General features: G+C 35.9%; 1 non-coding gene across 1 annotated transcript; it reads right to left on the reverse strand.

The window, feature by feature from the left end:
* Positions 1-16,717: 16,717 nt before the first annotated feature.
* LOC131913984 (U2 spliceosomal RNA) lies at positions 16,718-16,905 on the reverse strand. Its single transcript, XR_009380047.1, has one exon. It is a non-coding gene; the product is annotated as a U2 spliceosomal RNA (small nuclear RNA).
* Between the last annotated feature and the right edge of the window lie 742 nt (positions 16,906-17,647).

Consider the following 17,647-nt stretch of genomic DNA (forward strand, 5'->3'; position numbering starts at 1 on the left):
TGTCCTACCTCAAAGGGTTCAATCAAGAAAATTCCCTCACAGGTGTACCCTAGCACTTTGGCTTTAGTTAATTTAAATATAGTCAAGATGACAACAAAGAATAGCCATCACAAATCCCATTGACAACTTGACACACAAACGCACACATGCATACACACACACACACACACACACACACACACACACACCAACTTACATAATGCATAATTTCTAACTGAAAACAAAGCAGATCATAATTATGCCTAACATAAATATCTCATTTACAACTAAAATGCATTATATAATTTAGAATGAGTGGAAATGTCCCTTGAGGGGCAGTCTTTTAAATTATCAAAACTTGAATATGATAACCTATGATATTATCTCAAATTATGTTGATATTTACATGATAACGAAATCAGGGAAAGAAAACATTAATAACTGTATGGTGACATTCTTAACAGAATAAAACAGAAATACTGTTTTTCAATTATAATCTTCTTTTTTTTTTTTACAACTGGTCTCATAGTCTTACTTGGTGTTTATAATTTTCTTCCTCTCCTACTCATTCTGTATTTCTTTCTCTCAGCTTTATCAAGTACATTAAAAGTCTTAGTTCTTTTCCTGGGGTGACATTTCTTCCTCGGAGTCTATGTCTTTGCCAACTGCCTGATTTTGGTTGTAGCAATTTTCTATTGATTTAATCACGGGATATTATAACACCAAGAGATGCACTAAAGGATCTCTTGCACTCTAGACATAGTTTAGCTTGATTTCATTGGAGAGAAGCAATCCCTTCATTATCTCGACCAACCACCCCTCCTAACACTGTTTTCCTTCCTTAGCCTGCTGGATTAAGGGCATCAGAAGCACAAAGTGGACATTGGGAAGTAGGAGCTTCCAGTTTGGTGGAATGTTTGTTGTGTCTCCTGTCATGAGTGCTCCTTAATTTGGAACCAAAACTTACAGGCCAGCAGAACTATGGTCAAGGGAACAGGAAGTAAACACTATGCTAGTGGGTCACTAGGATTAATAGTGAAGGGAACCTTTCCCTTTCCTACTCCTTGATTCTTGAAACTGTGAGTATTGACTATTTGAGAAATTATACCACATACTGAACTCTGATTCAAAGCATAAGTAGCTTCTGCAGAACCCTGACCCATTCCTGAACAGTAATCATTTCTGTGACTATGTCTTCAAAAGGCCATTCTGTCATTCTACCCAGCTAGCTGCTGCAGGATGATGAGGATCATCGAAAGAGCGTTGGCCAACTGTTGCACTTCTCTGGACGTGAAGTGAGTTCCTAGGTTAGAAGCCATGCTGTGTGGAATACCATAATGGTGGAAAAGGCATTTTAAAAGTTCACAGATGGAAGAAGCATTGCACACTGGAAATGAAAATCCATAACCAGAATAAATATCTATTCCAATAAAGACAAATCATTGGCCTTTCCATTAAGGAAGTGGTCCAAGGTAATCAATGTGCCACCAGGTTGCTGGCTAGTCTCCCTGGGAAATGGTGCCATATCTATGGCTTAGTGTTGGTCTCTGTTGTCAGTAGATCCAGCCCACAGCAGCAGATGTAGCTAGATTACCCTTGGTGAGTGGAATTAATTGTTGTCAAGCCCATGTATTACCTCCACCTCTGTCACTTTGTTCATGAGATTATTGAACAATGACAAAAATAGCTAAGGCAAGAGGCTGATGTCCACAGAGCAGGCCATCCTTTGTACTTGATTATTATTAAACTACTCCTCTGCTTAACTAATATTCTGATGTGTGTTTTCATGGGACAGAATAAGTTTCTTATCCTTCACTCATCAGGGAGATCTATCCACATAATTCTCTAAATATCGTTCTCACTAATTTCCAAATCATGCTCCCCCTTAAGTCCCTGACCATTGAACCAATCCATTGGTTATAACTCATGAGTAGGTAAGCAATCAAACAATCATGCATCTGGCCATTTCCAACCACCATAATGTCAACAGTGTAGTGGACCTGTCAGATATTTTGTGGAAGAGAGACAAACTATCAAAGTGCCTTAAAATAAGTTATGACACAGGGCTATATTGTTAGCATCTCCTTGAGTTAATATTGTAAATGTGTCTTTTTCATGGCATGGTTCAACTTTGAGGCCCATGCAACAAGAGAAAGCCTGTGTTGACAGGGCCTGGATGGCCAAGAACCAGAGCCTGGATAGTCCAGAAACTTAGACTAGAACAAATATAACTGGCAAAACAGACAATAAAATGTTTCCTAATGATATTCTGCTACACTCATGGATCCGAGGCTAGTCCAATTGTTATCAAAGGGGCTTCTTCTATCCACTGATGGGGCCAGATGCAGCAAAACACAGCCAAACATTAGGCTAAGTCAGAGAACCCCATGGAAGCGGGGGTGGAAGGATTGTATGAGCCAGAGGGTCAAGAACACAAGAACATAGCCCACAGAATCAACCAAGCAAGATTCATAGGGAATCACAGAGACTGAAGGGGCAAACATGGAGCCTGTATTAGTCTGAGCTAGGTCTTCTACATATACATTATGGTTAAGTAGCTTGTTTTTCTTGTAAAACACCTAATAGTGGGAGTGAGGGTTGCCTCTGACTCTTTTGACTACTCTTGGGACCCTTTTCTTCCTACCCGGTTGCCTCATCCAGCCTTGATATGAGGGGTTTTGCTTAATTTTATTGTAACATGTTGTGCTATGTTAAGTATTCAGTTAATATCTATGGAATTCCTGCTCTTTTCTGAAGGAAAGTGGAGGAGCAGTGGATCTGGGGGAAAGGAGAAGTGGGAAGGGGTTGGGTGGTGGGAAGACTGGAGTGAGGGAAAAGTGTAGTAGGCATTTAATATATGAGAGAAGGAAAAAGAACTGTGAAAGTATACTGCTGGCTTTGCCCACTGAAAGCAATGTTCTTCTGGTGGTGCTTATAGACCAGTAATGAGAAAAGTACATTTATCTTATCAATAGCTGCATATCATGTACCAGAAAATGAATTAAAATGCTCAAGGAGATATATATATATATATATATATATATATATATATATATATATATATATATATATATATCAATATATCAAGGATATAGATATATATATCATATCTGGTACAGCAACTGCAATAGGAGTTGTTACTTGATTAAGTTTTTTGTATATCTTTCATTCTCCATGCTCTTTCTCACTTTGGCACAAGCCAAATAGGATAGGTAAAGTGAGATGTAGTGGGAACTACCATCTCTGCATTTTTCAAGTCCTTGATGGTGTCAGTAACTTCTGAAGTTCCTCCATGGATTCAATACTTGTTTCTGTTTACTGTTTTCTTTAGAGACAATTCTAAAGGCTTCTCTTTATCATTTATACTTATAAAAGCCCTAATTCTACAGGTCAGGGAACCCATGTAGGAATTATGTCAGCTTCCAAGGGTACCTTTTCCAATTATGTAATCTTAAACTGGGGAAATAACCAGATGAAATCTGAGACTCAGTGGACTTAACTGTAGGCCAGACTTCAGCCAAAATTCTATTAATCACCTGACCTATATGAGCTCCTGGTCAAGCCACTATGGACATTGCTTTGTCTATGCTGCCTATTATGATAACTATAATTACCTTGTCTCTGGCAATTAAGTGCTGCCACCTGGCCCCTGCTATCCTGGGACCCAATTAAACTCATTGTATTTAATTCATCAAACTGGGCAATAGCATTTCTGACCATAAGATCTGGCACAAGGAACAGGAATACAACAAAGCTCTTCAAATGTGCCGGTGCCCCTCTTACTATTTTGTGTCTTATAGCATTAGTGAAGATTTTATACATCATACCCACTCTAGAATTACAATTATTTCCCTGATCTTTAAAATCCATTCATCAGCAACATGCCAAGGAAAATCAAGCATCTTCAGCTCCTTTTCACTTGGTCGTCATTTGACAAATGCTTCAGGAAACCAGTCAAACAAACTTTTAGCACTTTATTTAACAGTTGAAGCTTCAATATTAAACCTAGTGTCTCTACTTGGTTGCCCATTATCAATAAAGTAGGCCTAATCCAGTTTTATATCACTTCCATCATTATCTCACCGACTTAAAATCCATTGCCACATGTATTCACCATATATCAGCTAGAACGAATTAACAAACTCATTAATATCTTTTGTGGTATACTCTATGTCTTCATGAACTAAACTTTCTATCTGCCCTCAAGGAGTCTGCTTACTTCAACTCTGGCTATAGGTCTAGAGGCCTTGAGGGACATCAGTATTTTCTTTCCTGGTGTCCTCTTAATGGAAGCCTACTGCTGGTTTGACAGAAAATGAAGGATTAATTTCTTCAGGATGTGGGGGTTCACATAATTCTCTGTTAGGGGTGGAACACTACTTCCAAAGACATAAATCATTTGGACTCTGAGGGTTAAAAGTACACAATATCCATAGGATTCTCTCACACATTTATATTCCATCTTACAGGATCCCCTTCTTTAATAATACAATACATGCCTGTACTTTAATAGCTGACACCCTCTGAGCCTTGGACATGACATTTTGTTGTAATTAAGCCAATCTTGTGATGAGGGCTTGGGTTTGGTTTTCAACAGCCCGGCTGTTGGAGAGAAGCTTCTCTTTCAGGGTGAATGATAGGACCACTCCAAGGGATGAGTGAAGAGAAAGTTTTGTTGTATATATGAGAGAGACTCCTGCCATAGGCATCTGGAAGAGGTCAGAGCAGGAGGGTGGGGAATGGTAGACTATACATGACCAACAAACTGAACTGGGTCATGAGAGGAGGGGGCAGAGCTATATAGCAATAGAGGAGAGATAGAATCAAGAAAGAGAATAAAAAGCCAAGTGAACCAAGAGAGTGTATGTTCAAAATGGCAGGATTATATAGAAAATATAACCTGAGGGAAAGGAGTGAAGGCCTGGGATGGAGAGATTTAGGGTAGGGGGTGGGGTGAGAAAAGTTAAGAGGGGCCATATTTACTGAGTGAGGATTTAGACCAGTATGTTCTTAGTTATGCTAATAGGCACCACAGTAAATCATTGGTCCTGGATTTCTTTGGAACCTGACACAGGTCTCACTTAAAAACCTTTAGACCATTTACTTACATCTGGAGCTCATTAATTGTTTCACTGAGTTCATTTACTTTCCTTTGCACTTTATCCTGAGAAAGTAGTCATTGGTTGATTTTATCCCTAAATTAATTCTATCCTCTTGTCAGTTTATCCAGAAATGTTAGAAGCAACTAGCCAGCATCATTTTAAAAAGGTCTACATAAACAGTCACTGAATTCCTTATTACATTCAGCGAGCCTTTCAAATATTTCCAACCAGGGGCTTTCAGTGTCCCCCATACTACCAGGGCAATCTTCAGTAACTTTGGGTGTTGGTGATTTCCCAAGCCTGCTACAGATTCTTAATAAATTCATCCTTATAATAGTGTATCACAATTTATATTAGTCACTGTCCTCTACAGGAACAGACTAAAATATAATATACATATACATATATGTATATATATGACCAACGCAATTTATAGAAGTTTGTGTGGGTTTTCACCATATCAGAGAATCTTGGAATCTCGGATCAGGCAACAGTGTGAAAACTCATCTCAAATGTCAATATAAAACAGAGAGTGAAAATTCAAACTTGCAGGAAGAAGTCATTAAATTTACAAAGCCCAGATTCAGTGAAATACTTCCTTCAGTAAGTCCATATCTGCTAAGTTTCACTGAACAGGGATATCACCAAGATACCAAGTATTAAATGCACACAACTATGCAGGGAACATATCACTCAAACTACCACATTAAGTCCAACATCATATGAATTAGGCACAAACATGCAATATTTCAGGTGTCCCATTACAAGTAATGCCTGAATACATTTGTATGACTTCTGAAATGAATAATAGTATTACTGTATAAAATTTTCTTTATTGGACAGAAATATTGATATATTAGGCAACTCTCTAATTTCTCCATATTTAAAATTTTGCTTTCAAAATTAAAACTCAAAAGATTATTCACAAATGGATGATATTGGGACTAAAGAAGAAATGAATAGACATAAGAAAGAAAAGGTATATGAGGACAAAGAAGGCAAAGAGAAAGAAGAAGTTAAGAAGGGATGTTTTCTGTGATTACTGAAATAAATGAGATAAAAAAGATATTTGATTATACATAAACTGCTACAGGGGGTCTTTACATCTTCTGCATCCTTAGGATTTCCATTAACTTTACTTTTTTTTTTTTTTTTTACTTCATCATGGGCTCTTCAGCCACCCTAAAGCTGGTCAACTTTTCCACACATTACCTGGCCTCAGTGGCTTTCTTAATCTCCAAACATGTGTAAAAATCCATTCTTTCCTTACATTTATATGTCTGGACTGCAAACCCACCTCTAGATAGACGATAATGCCTACTTTTGCTCTCTGCTCAGGCTGTGGTCTTGTCCTGTAGATCATTCTTGTAGTGGTTGTTTTGTACCTTTAAGACTAGTCCACGAAAAACATGTTTGTTGGTGGCTATTTACAGCAGAAACTGCTGTGGTGGTATTCTCATTTCAAGCTTTCCCTTCTCAAATATATTTGCATTTCAGCAGTTAGAGCCTTTGATGTGTTTCTTCATGAGTTTTAACACACTTTTCCCATTGAATGTGAAGTTTCTTTTTCATGTCACTAATCACTTGAAAAATTAGCTTATCTACATGGTACGCCTCCACAAGTCCAAATCCATGCAGACCACTGTTCTTTCAATGTTCATTTCTCTAGTCTCTGTCACTGCAGATCTGTACAAAACCAAGAAGCAGCACACAGGCCACAAATCGAACCGTAAGCTTCCTCAAATGTGCTCTGCTACAAAAATTAGCCCACTGCCTTTTTATTATTAATTTTGAGATTACACTATGATTTTGAATTCATTCTCAGTAAAAAATTCAGGACCCTGGTAGAACGAAAGTCAATATTTTGACAGAGCATAACACAAATGACCTCAAGTTCAGTTCTCAATAAAGTCTGGTTTCTCTATTAAATCTCATGATTTGAGCTACCGCTCTGCCTTTGTTTTGGCATTTACCTGTACAAATGATGAATTGACTTTTTCTAAAAATATTCTAAAGCTTCCTTACCCATTGTAATCAATATTAACCATCATAAATAAATAATTTTTTATTATATTGTATACTTCTCAGTATATTCTCAGCACATGAGAAAGCAACTAACTTTGTTAGAGATGCAGTGCTTCTTTTTCTCATTTCCAGCTATTTGTAGCATTAGAAATAAAATATAGTCCTTTAAAGTTTCATTCTGATTTATAATCACCTCCTTTTCAGGACATTAAATTAACAAGTAAAATTTGAACAACGTGGAATTTTATTCTTTTTAATAAAATTTATAACTTACATTTAGACATCTATAGCACTTTTCATTAAGAGTAATTTATTAAAGAGGTGAGTGGCTGTTCTCCTAGCTGGTCACCCCAGCCTCTAGGTCTTAGTCACAAGGGCACAAACCATGCCCACATATTCCCCCCCCCATTATAGCCCCAATTGCAGGCCAGCAGGAGGTAGACTCCTGCAGGCAGGCCTGACTACTGCCTATTGTACCAAGAGTTGAGTTACTGTCCTCCCTAACCTAGACTCTAGGCCCTAGGTCTAGGGGGACAACCCTAGACTCCCCTAACTCCCCTAACTCCACCCATTGCACCCCAGTTGCAGGGCAGCAGGCAAGACTCCTGTGGGCAGTCAGTCCTTACCACCACCACCTCACATTGGACCCTGCAATCTAAAAGTCCCACTCTTCCCCCAAACCCACCCATCACTCTGAGACTCCAGCAGCTTCCTGAGACAAAAACACCGTTTCCACCAATTGGAGGAAAAGAAGGGCCGACTCCAGTACAAGAATATATTCAACAACTTGAAGAACAATATGACACCATCAGAACCTAGCAGATCTACTACAGTAAGACCTGAATATCCCAACATAAAAGAAGCAGAAGAAAATTACCTTTAAAATGACTTTATAAAGATAATATAGGTCTTTAAAGAGGAAATGAAAAATCCCCTTAAAGAAATCAAGGAAAAGACAAAAAAATTGGGAGAAATCAATAAATCTCTTAAAGAAAGTCAGGAAAAATAAGAAAAAGCAATCAAATAGATGAAGAAAACAGTTCAAGACTTGAAAACTGAAATAGAGGCAATAAAGAAGACACAAATTGATGGAATGCTGGAAATGGAAACTCTGAGTAAATAAACAGGAACTACAGATGCAAGCATTATCAACAGAATGCAAGAGATGAGGAAGAATTTCTGGCATTGAAGATACGATAGAGGAAATAGATTCATTGGTCAAAGAAAACATTAAAGCCAACAAAGTCATAACATAAAATGTCCAGAAAATCTGGGCACCATGAAAAGACCAAGGCTAAGATTAATAGGGAGAGAAGGAGAAAAATACCAGCTCAAAGACACAGAAAATACATTCAACAAAACCATAGAAGAAAACTTCCTTCTAAAGAAGGAAATGCCTATGAAGATACAAGAAGCTTACAAAACACCAAATAAACCGAAACCCCCAAAAGTCCCCTCTCTACATAACAATCAAAACACTAAACATATACCCTCTCAACATAATAATCAAACCAGTAAACATACAGATCAAAGAAAAAGTATTAAGAGCTGAAAAGGAAAAAGGTCAAGTAATACATAAAGGCAGACCCATCAGAATAACATCTGACTTCTCAATGGAGACTATGAAAACCAGAAGGTCCTGATCAGATATTATGCAGACACTAAGAGATCACAGATACCAGCCCAGGGTATTATACCTAGAAAAATTTTCCATCACCATAGATGGAGTAAACAAGATAGTCCATGATAAAACCAGATGTAAACAATACCTAGCCAGAAATCCAGCCCTACAGAAAGCACTAGAAGGAAAAATCCAACCTAAGGAAGTTAGGTGCACCCACGATAAGCAGTAAAGCATATTCTTAGCATTCATGAGGCTCTGAGTTCGATACCAAGAAGCAAATGAAGATGAATAACTTATCTGGAAAATAATATTTGATGGAACCTTAATATTATTAACCTACATATATATTGAAGGGTACTGATATAGACTTCATGGAATTCTTCACTTCTGTTGTTATCAAATGTTCTTCTTGTAATCCTAGGAATTTTTGATAATGCACAGGCAAATGACCAAGAACTAAACTTAGCTCATAGATGTCAATAAGATACATTAATATCACTGTAGTATATATACATATATATATGTATATATATACATATATATATATACATATATATTTAGATTTCTCTCCATTGACAAAGAAATACCATTATATTTTTAATTGTTTTCAAATATTGAATAAGCTTTGGAAAATAAATATTCAATTATTTGTGTTCCAAATGAAAATTCACCAAGAGTCTTCATTTAATGATTTGGTCATAATTTTAAATTGTACATGTGTTTTTTACATGTATATCTTATCCGTACCTGACCAAAAAACATACTGAAAGCAAAGTTCCTACACGTTAAGCACACACTAGATGTTCAGTAGAAAGTGTTGGAAGAAAGGAACAAGTATAAATCAATGAGCTCAAGTTTTTTGCTTTGGGAACTAGTCCTAAGTTTATAGTTCAAATTTAACCTGACAGGATGTTCAACAAACCATGTTTCACTTTCACTGAACTAAGAAAATGTATTAACTTTTCTTTTTGATGCATAAAAACAGTCCCTAATAGTATTTTTCTTGTATTGTCAACAATAGATTCAGATTGCCATTTGAAAGAAAATTTTAAGCTTCAGGTTTTCTTGAGCTTTGAATGCATTTGTGCTTTTTTTGACTCATTCACATCATAGGGTACAATTTGGCAAGCAATAATTTACCCAGCAATAAACAAAACGAGATTCAGAAATCTAGGAGACACAGGTGTGACATGTTTTATTCTAACAAGTTAATTTTTTTTATTAGGAAAAAAATGAACTCCAGGAATTCACTTTAGCTCTTACAATAAATTTCATTCAACTGTCTTCAAAATTGAGAAATGTTTTGTCAAGCATTTAAATAAGAAAAATACTTGTTATAAACATCTAAGCTGAATAAGAATAGGGTATTGCAATTTATGTGTGTAAATTCTAGGAGGTCAAATCATCCATTGTCTACATACTTATAAACTGATGCATATTCATGGCAATGATAATGAGTTTCTAGAACTTTTAAAGTTTCAGTACTGTTAGGAACAGAAAGTTAGATAGAACTATGGATGGGCTGAGAGAAAGGGATAAAACCATGACTAAAAAAGTTAAATTAAGTGGCTCAGTCGTCAATGGTAAGACAGCAGGCTCTCAGAAGCTCCACTCGTAAGACAAGCAGGTTAAACCCTTGCTTGTAGTCTGTTATGATATGTCTGTAAGCACTTGCTATCATGATTTTATCACATGTGAAAATACTGAAATTTAACATAGTACTTTGAAGGCTTTCCTATGCATCAAGAATACTTTCTATTCTTTATTGATAATGATGATGATTAATATAGACATATTTACTTGTGTTAGTGGGTTTTCTAAAAGTCTACTTAGAACCACTTAGAACACTTCAGGAGTGTTCCTGATTATACTTTTTCATTAGTCAGGCTCTTTGGAAAACTGAGACCAAGATATGATTAAATATGAAAGTACATTATTAATAAGACCCTGTGCTATGATCTGAATGTTAGTTCACTTCAAAACTCATACATTGAGACTTAGTACTCAGTATAATAATGTGGATAAGTGTGGCATTTGTGTTATACTATCTTGTGATGGCAAGGCCTGTGAACACCAATATGATTTTTTATCATTAAGATTAGAGAGATTTTTTGGTCCTCCCAATCATAAAGATGATTTCTATAATGAATTATCCCCCTCCAGATACCAGATATGATGGTAATAATGTTCTTGGGCTTCCTCACATCCAGAACTGTAAGAAATTGATGTATTTAGCTTATTAACAAGCTAGATTGTGATGATTTTGTTAAGAAAGCCTAAATGTAGTAAGTTATCATGTGTGGGATAAATGATAATGTGGGGAAAACCTGAGAGAATTATCAACCATTCTGCAAGCTTTTTTCCTTGAGAAGGAAATAGACCATCTCAGTGTCTAAGCAAAGGGCGATTAGATCTTCTAGCAATCCAAACACCAACATCACTGGAATTCACGATTTACTCAGAAACTTCAGCATTCTTGACAGTGATGGATTTCAGAGTAAAACAGCTTGTGTCTTCTATCCAATTGCATTTGCTATAGTTAGATGTTTAAAAGACCAATTTACCAACTTTTTCTCTAGCTCAATTAAATGAGTTCAAATGGCATATTTAGCAGTAGGATGAACAGTAAATTAACAGTAGATTCTGTTTTACAGGTATCCTTATAACATTTGTTGTTCTTTATAGAGTCCCTTTTCTTTTTTTTTTTTTTTTTTTTTTTTTTTGGTTTTTCAAGACAGGGTTTCTCTGTGTAGCTTTATGCCTTTTCCTGGAACTCACTTGGTAGCCCAGGCTGGCCTCGAACTCACAGAGATCCACCTGGCTCTGCTTCCCGAGTGCTGGGATTAAAGGCGTGCGCCACCACCGCCCAGCTTAGAGTCCCTTTTCAAACTCACGTCTTACCATGATAACTTTACTTTGAATATCTCACATTCAGTTTCCAAAGAATCCTTTATATTCTTATCATAGATTTGAATCAAACTTTGTATGACACTAATCTATGCTAGGAAAATGGCACAGACTCTATGTAGTTAAAGTAGACAAAATGTCATTTGTAGCAAGTAGAAAATAAGTGAACATATGGACAGTAAATGTAAGAGCTGGGACACTAGTTATCTTCTTTTACTGCAACCCTGGTGAGGATTCAGGTGAAAAAATCACGTTTTCTGACAGCCAGACACAAGACAATCTTGATGAGACTAGTAGCAAAGATCAGGTATTAAATATTGATCCAGATTCATTTTATTCTTAAAAAGTTTCTGATGAAGCAAAAAAAAAAAAATGGTCAAAAATATTTTAACACTGTGGGACAGAGAAGAAACGGCCATCAATATAATAAAAGAATGAACCTTATTAGATTCTGCTATTCCTGTGGTCAGGCTGAAGATTGGATGGGGTTTTAATGAAACTCTCAAGAACTGTGCTTAAACATACATATTTTAGGAATGAAACAGAGGTAATGTGCAAGTGAAGAAGCCTTTAAGAGGTTGCAGAACTTTGTGTTGCATATTTGCTAAGTGGGAAAGGCAAACAGGAATGTTCCTATTATTATGCAAAAAGCCTCTCAGGAATGTCCATTTGTGAAATAATAAGAACAGATATGTTATTCACAAACTTACCAGAGCTTTATGGAAATCAATTCCTTAAGAATTCTTAGCTAGTCACAAGTCTGACATGCATTTTATTTTTTATTTTTTAAAAAATAAGAACAACAAGGAATATAAAGATAATTTAGTTCTCTTTTGTAACTAGCTTGTATTTTAAAGAAGAATATTATTTAATATATTTAGTAAATTGAAAATAATTAAGCATTTAAATATAATAGAAGTACATATTTAAAATAGAAGAGATATTCAAATGAATCCTGGCAGAGAGACACTCTCATGAGTGATATAAAGTTGAAAAGCTATAATAAGTTTGCAAATGAATGTTATTTGATTTATACTTTTTTCCAATATGAAAGAGAAAAGGCAATTTATAGAGTTTCAGCTTTCTCTTGAAGTTTTAAATATGTTGTCTTCTCTTATTCTGAACTGAATAAATTAAACAATGAAACACATTAAACTTATACATTACCTAATTCTACATATTCTTGCCAGCTGTTCAGATTTTATTGAGTAATTCATTATCAGTGCACTAGCATATTTGTGTTGATGAATCACACTGTTATGTAAGTAGAACAAATGTGTCCTGGTGATGTATTAACTCAATAACTCAGAAGCAAGCAAAAAAAAAGGATTTGAGAAAGGTTCAATATGACTACTTTTTAAATACATTGCATGTAACATTTAATAGGTGGTACAATGATGACTCAATCATAACTGTTTCAATAGTTCTGTTTTATAATGGGGATATTTTAAAGATGAAAACAATGGAATATAACCCTGACATCTATATTCCCAATTTTCTCTGGAAATTTGTTTCCATCTATGAGCAAAAGTTCTAATGGCTATTTTAGTCCCCAGAATAGAGAGACATTGTTTTCAGGGATTATTGAGTACTTTGTTTAGTAATACACAAATAAGATTATTTGAGATTACACTGGGTTTATAGCATAAGGTATAGCATGCCATGAACCTCACTGTAAGAGCACACATTGTCAAAGTTGCCATGCTTTGTCCACCCACTACTGGTCACCATCAGTTCACTTTAAATTCTATAAAATCAATATTTGTACATTCAAGCTGTTTTGAACCTCTGTTCAAATGTTTGTCCTCTGTTTATCTTATTCCATTTATCATGTTATATTCATGTTGTTGAAAATGACAAGATTCTGTTCTTTCAAGTGCCTGAATAGTACCATTTTGTGAATTGTAACACCATTTAGTTTATGCATTTATTTGTTATGGAATGTGTGTAATATTTTGTTTACTAATGTCATGTTGTAGCACCACACAGGAGTACAGACTGATTTGGTTATATTCCTAGTTTAATATCACTTGATTCTATGGCAGTTCTGTTATTAGTTTAAAAATATAAAAATAAAAATAAATAAAAAACAAACAAACAAACAAACAAACAAAACAGACCATTTCCATGCCAGCCACCTGAATGTACATTACCATTCTCTCTGTGTAATGCTTCCCTGTTCACATTCTATCTAGTACTGAATATTTTTAAACTTTTACAATGGCCATCCTGTTAGCATGCCATGATGTTTCATTGGTTTTTATTTGGTTGTATTTTCTTGAAGAATAATACTCTTGGTCATCTTTCCAAATACATGTTGGTCATTTTTGCTTTTGAACAATGTCTGTTTTGATGAGCTGCTGCTTTTTTTTATTGGAATTGTTTTTCTTTTTGGTGTTTAGTTATAGAAATTATTCAGAATACTGAGGTATCTGTTGTTGTATAGCCTCTGGGTCTAATTTCATGTTTTCTAGGTTGTATCTGCATGTGTAGATCTTCTTTGCTGTGAAGAAACTTTTTTAATTTCAAGTAATCTAATTTGTGTGACATTGTATCTGTTCCCTAAACATTTGGAGATTCTAGATATTATTGATCATCCCATCGAAATTTTTCTTCTATTTTCCTTCTGGTAGTTTCATTTCTATGATTTAACTTTTTAATCTATATAGAATTTTGCTTTTGTTACGCATAAAAAGTTGAGTTCTTCCTATTCCCATGGAGTCTTCATTTATCATGGTATCTCTTTCCTTGTTCTCCCACTCTGTTCCTGCTGGGACCTCCCGATCCCCTCAGCTCTCTTTCCCCAAACCCTTGCCCTCCATTACCTCCTCACCCCTAGTTTGCTCATATAGATCTCATCCATTTCTCTGTCACTAGGCAATCCCTGTGTCTTTCTTAGGGTCCTCTTTACTAGGTAGTCTCCCTGGAGTTGTGAGTTGCAGTCTGGTTATCCTTTGCTTTACATCTAGTATGCACTTATGAGTGGGTACATACCATGTTTGTCTTTCTGAGTCTGGGTTACCTCACTCAGAATGATATTTTCTAGTTCCATCCATTTGCCTGCAAACCTCATGATAGGAAGAAGAGTGCTAGAGAGGTCCCCAGAAATCCACAAAGATACCTCTACTATAGATTACTGGCAATGGTCGAGAGAGTGCCTGAGCTGACCTGCTCTGGTGATCAGATGGCCGAACACCCTAACTGTCATGATAGAACTCTCATCCAGTGACGGATGGAAGCAGATGCAGAGATCCACGGCCAAGCCACAGGTGGAGCTCTAGGAGTCCAATTGACTAAAGAGAGGAGGGATTATATGAGCAAGAGATACTGAGACCATGATTGGAAAAAGCACAGGGACAAATAGCCAAACTATCAGAAACACATGAACTGTGAACCAATAGCTGAGGAGCCCCAATGGAACTGGATCAGGCCCTCTGGATAAGTGAGACAGTTGATTAGCTTAAACTGTTGAGGAGACCCCCAGGCAATGGGACCAGGACCTGTCCTTGGTGCATGAGCTGGCTTTTTGGAACCTAGGGCCTATGCTGAGACACTTTGCTCAGCCTTAGTGCAGGGAGGAGGGGACTGGATCTACCTCAGTTGAATCTACCAGGCTGGGCTGACTCCCCAGGGGGGACCTTGCATTGGAGGAGGTGTGAATGGGGGAGGGGTGATTGGGGAGGAAGGCTGGGGTATGGGAGGAGGGAGGACAGGGGAATTAGTGGATGATATGTAAAATTAAATTAATTATAAAATAAAAATATTTTTAAAAAAATTAAGAGTTCAATCTTGTACATGTGGATAATAAATCTTGCCAGAACCATTAAAAAGACTCTGGTGTATGTTCTCAGGATTGTAAAAAGAAAAATAAATAAAAGACCAATTTCCTAAAATGCATGATTTGCTTATAGCCTTTCTTCTGTTACTTTGGCCATGGCTTTCTTTAGTTATTAATGTCATACTGCCTTTTAGGCAGTATCTAATTTAGCTGATACTGACCTAGAACTTGCTGCAATAACTAGTGTTGACTGTCAACCTGATGCTACTTGTAATCACCTAGATGGCAAAATGTAAATTACTGCTGTGGAAAATGATCTTGGCTGTTATGCAAGATGAGAGATATAACCTAACGGACTATTTCCCTGAATTGGGTTATGGAGTTCTTCATAAAAAAGAAAATCAATTTAGGATGAGTTTCATCCCTATCATCTCCTGACAACACATGCTTCAGTGACTTTCCTGTCTTGATGGACTGAATGAATCTGCAACTGTGAGCTAAAAGAAGTCTTTCCTCCTTTAAGCTGCCTTCTTACTAGATGCAAGAAAAACAACAACAACAACAATCACAAAAAAACAAAACTAACTTACACACATGCTGGCTAGTCAAGGATGCCTTTGAACTTCTCATCCTTTGGTATCCACTTCCTAAATGCTGTCATTAAAGGCATGCACCCTTAATACACTTCATTATGTGTACTGGGAATTTAACACGGAGTTTGATAAATACTAGGCGTGTGTCTAACACATTGGGACAAATCAGGAGCCCAACGCCAAACAGTTTTAATGACTGCAAATTTCTCACAAATTTTGAAATTATGCAGTATAGTGACTTCTAACCTGTCATTTGATGCAAGATTGTTTTGGTTTCTAGGGATTCATGATTCCATTTAAAAGACAGTTCTTTTTTTTCTGGTTCTGTGAAAATGTCATTATATATATATATATATATATATATATATATATATATATATATATTTTTTTTTTTTTTTTACAGTGATTGCAATAAATCTGCAGATTGCATTGAACAGTTTGTATGTTTAACAATAGGGATCTAGTCTGAGAAAACGTGATGCTAATCTATTTTATTTACTCTTCATTTCTTCCATCAGTGTTTTATGATCTTCATGGTACAATTATATTACATCCATTTGTTTATATTTATTTATATGTAATTTTATTACTATTGTAAGTATGACACTTTTATTTTGGACAAGTATGCTACTGGTTTATAACATGATACAGATATTATAGGTTGGTTGTATATTCTGGAAGACAGAAAATTACTCTATTTTATTACAAAGTGAGGGTCACTGTGACTGAAGATAGTAAAATACCAGATCAATATGTGTAGTACACAAAGCAGCTATTTCAGTTCTCTGCTCCTAAAATCCACTTTATGTATCATCCTTAGAGAGAGGACATATCATAAATTACACTGATAAAAACAGACAGGACATTTGTTCTTATATCAATGGCTGAAATAGATAAAATTGTGAGAAGTATTTATTAGATCTAATAGATTTTTGTGGCACTTTTGGAATTTTCTATATATAAAATCTGTCATCTCCCAACATTGTATTGCAATGTGTTCTTTCTGTTCAAATCTGCTCTGTGCAGGAATGGAACCCTATGTGAATAAAAGCAAGAATGTTGCTACTTGTGTTATTCATGTTCTTAGCAGAAAGTTTTCCACTCTGGTGTAATGTTAGCTTTTTGCTGGTAAATGACCTTCAGTACACTGATGTGCAGCCCTTATATTCGAACTCCATCCCATATTTGATAAAAAAAAATTGAAATTTATCAAAAACCTTTTACACACCTATAGAAATGGCTTTCTGTTTCTTTACCATTATTCAGTTGAAGCATCATGTTTATCAATTTCTGCGCATTAAGTATTGTTGCATCGCTAAGGTTAATGCCTTCCCTCCTATTGAATAGGTGTTTAATCAGTATATAGTTGAATTTATTTTCCTAGAATTTTGTTGAGGATATTATTTGGATCCATGATCAATAAAGAAGTGTTCCTGTGGTTTTCCTTTCAGTTCCTGCTTCCTTGTGTGGTTTTGATGTAAGGTGACTTCTTGTCTTATGGAAAACTTTTGGGTATAGCTTTGTCAAGTAATTTGCACATTTCTTCAAGGTTATCATAACTTTTTATAATAACTTCTCATGAGGTTTGCTGTGTGCATCGTGCCAGTTTTACTGTGTTCATTTTCATTTCTGATTTTAC

This window comes from Peromyscus eremicus, chromosome 6 (assembly GCF_949786415.1).
Source record: "Peromyscus eremicus chromosome 6, PerEre_H2_v1, whole genome shotgun sequence".
Classification (NCBI taxonomy): Eukaryota; Metazoa; Chordata; class Mammalia; order Rodentia; family Cricetidae; genus Peromyscus; species Peromyscus eremicus.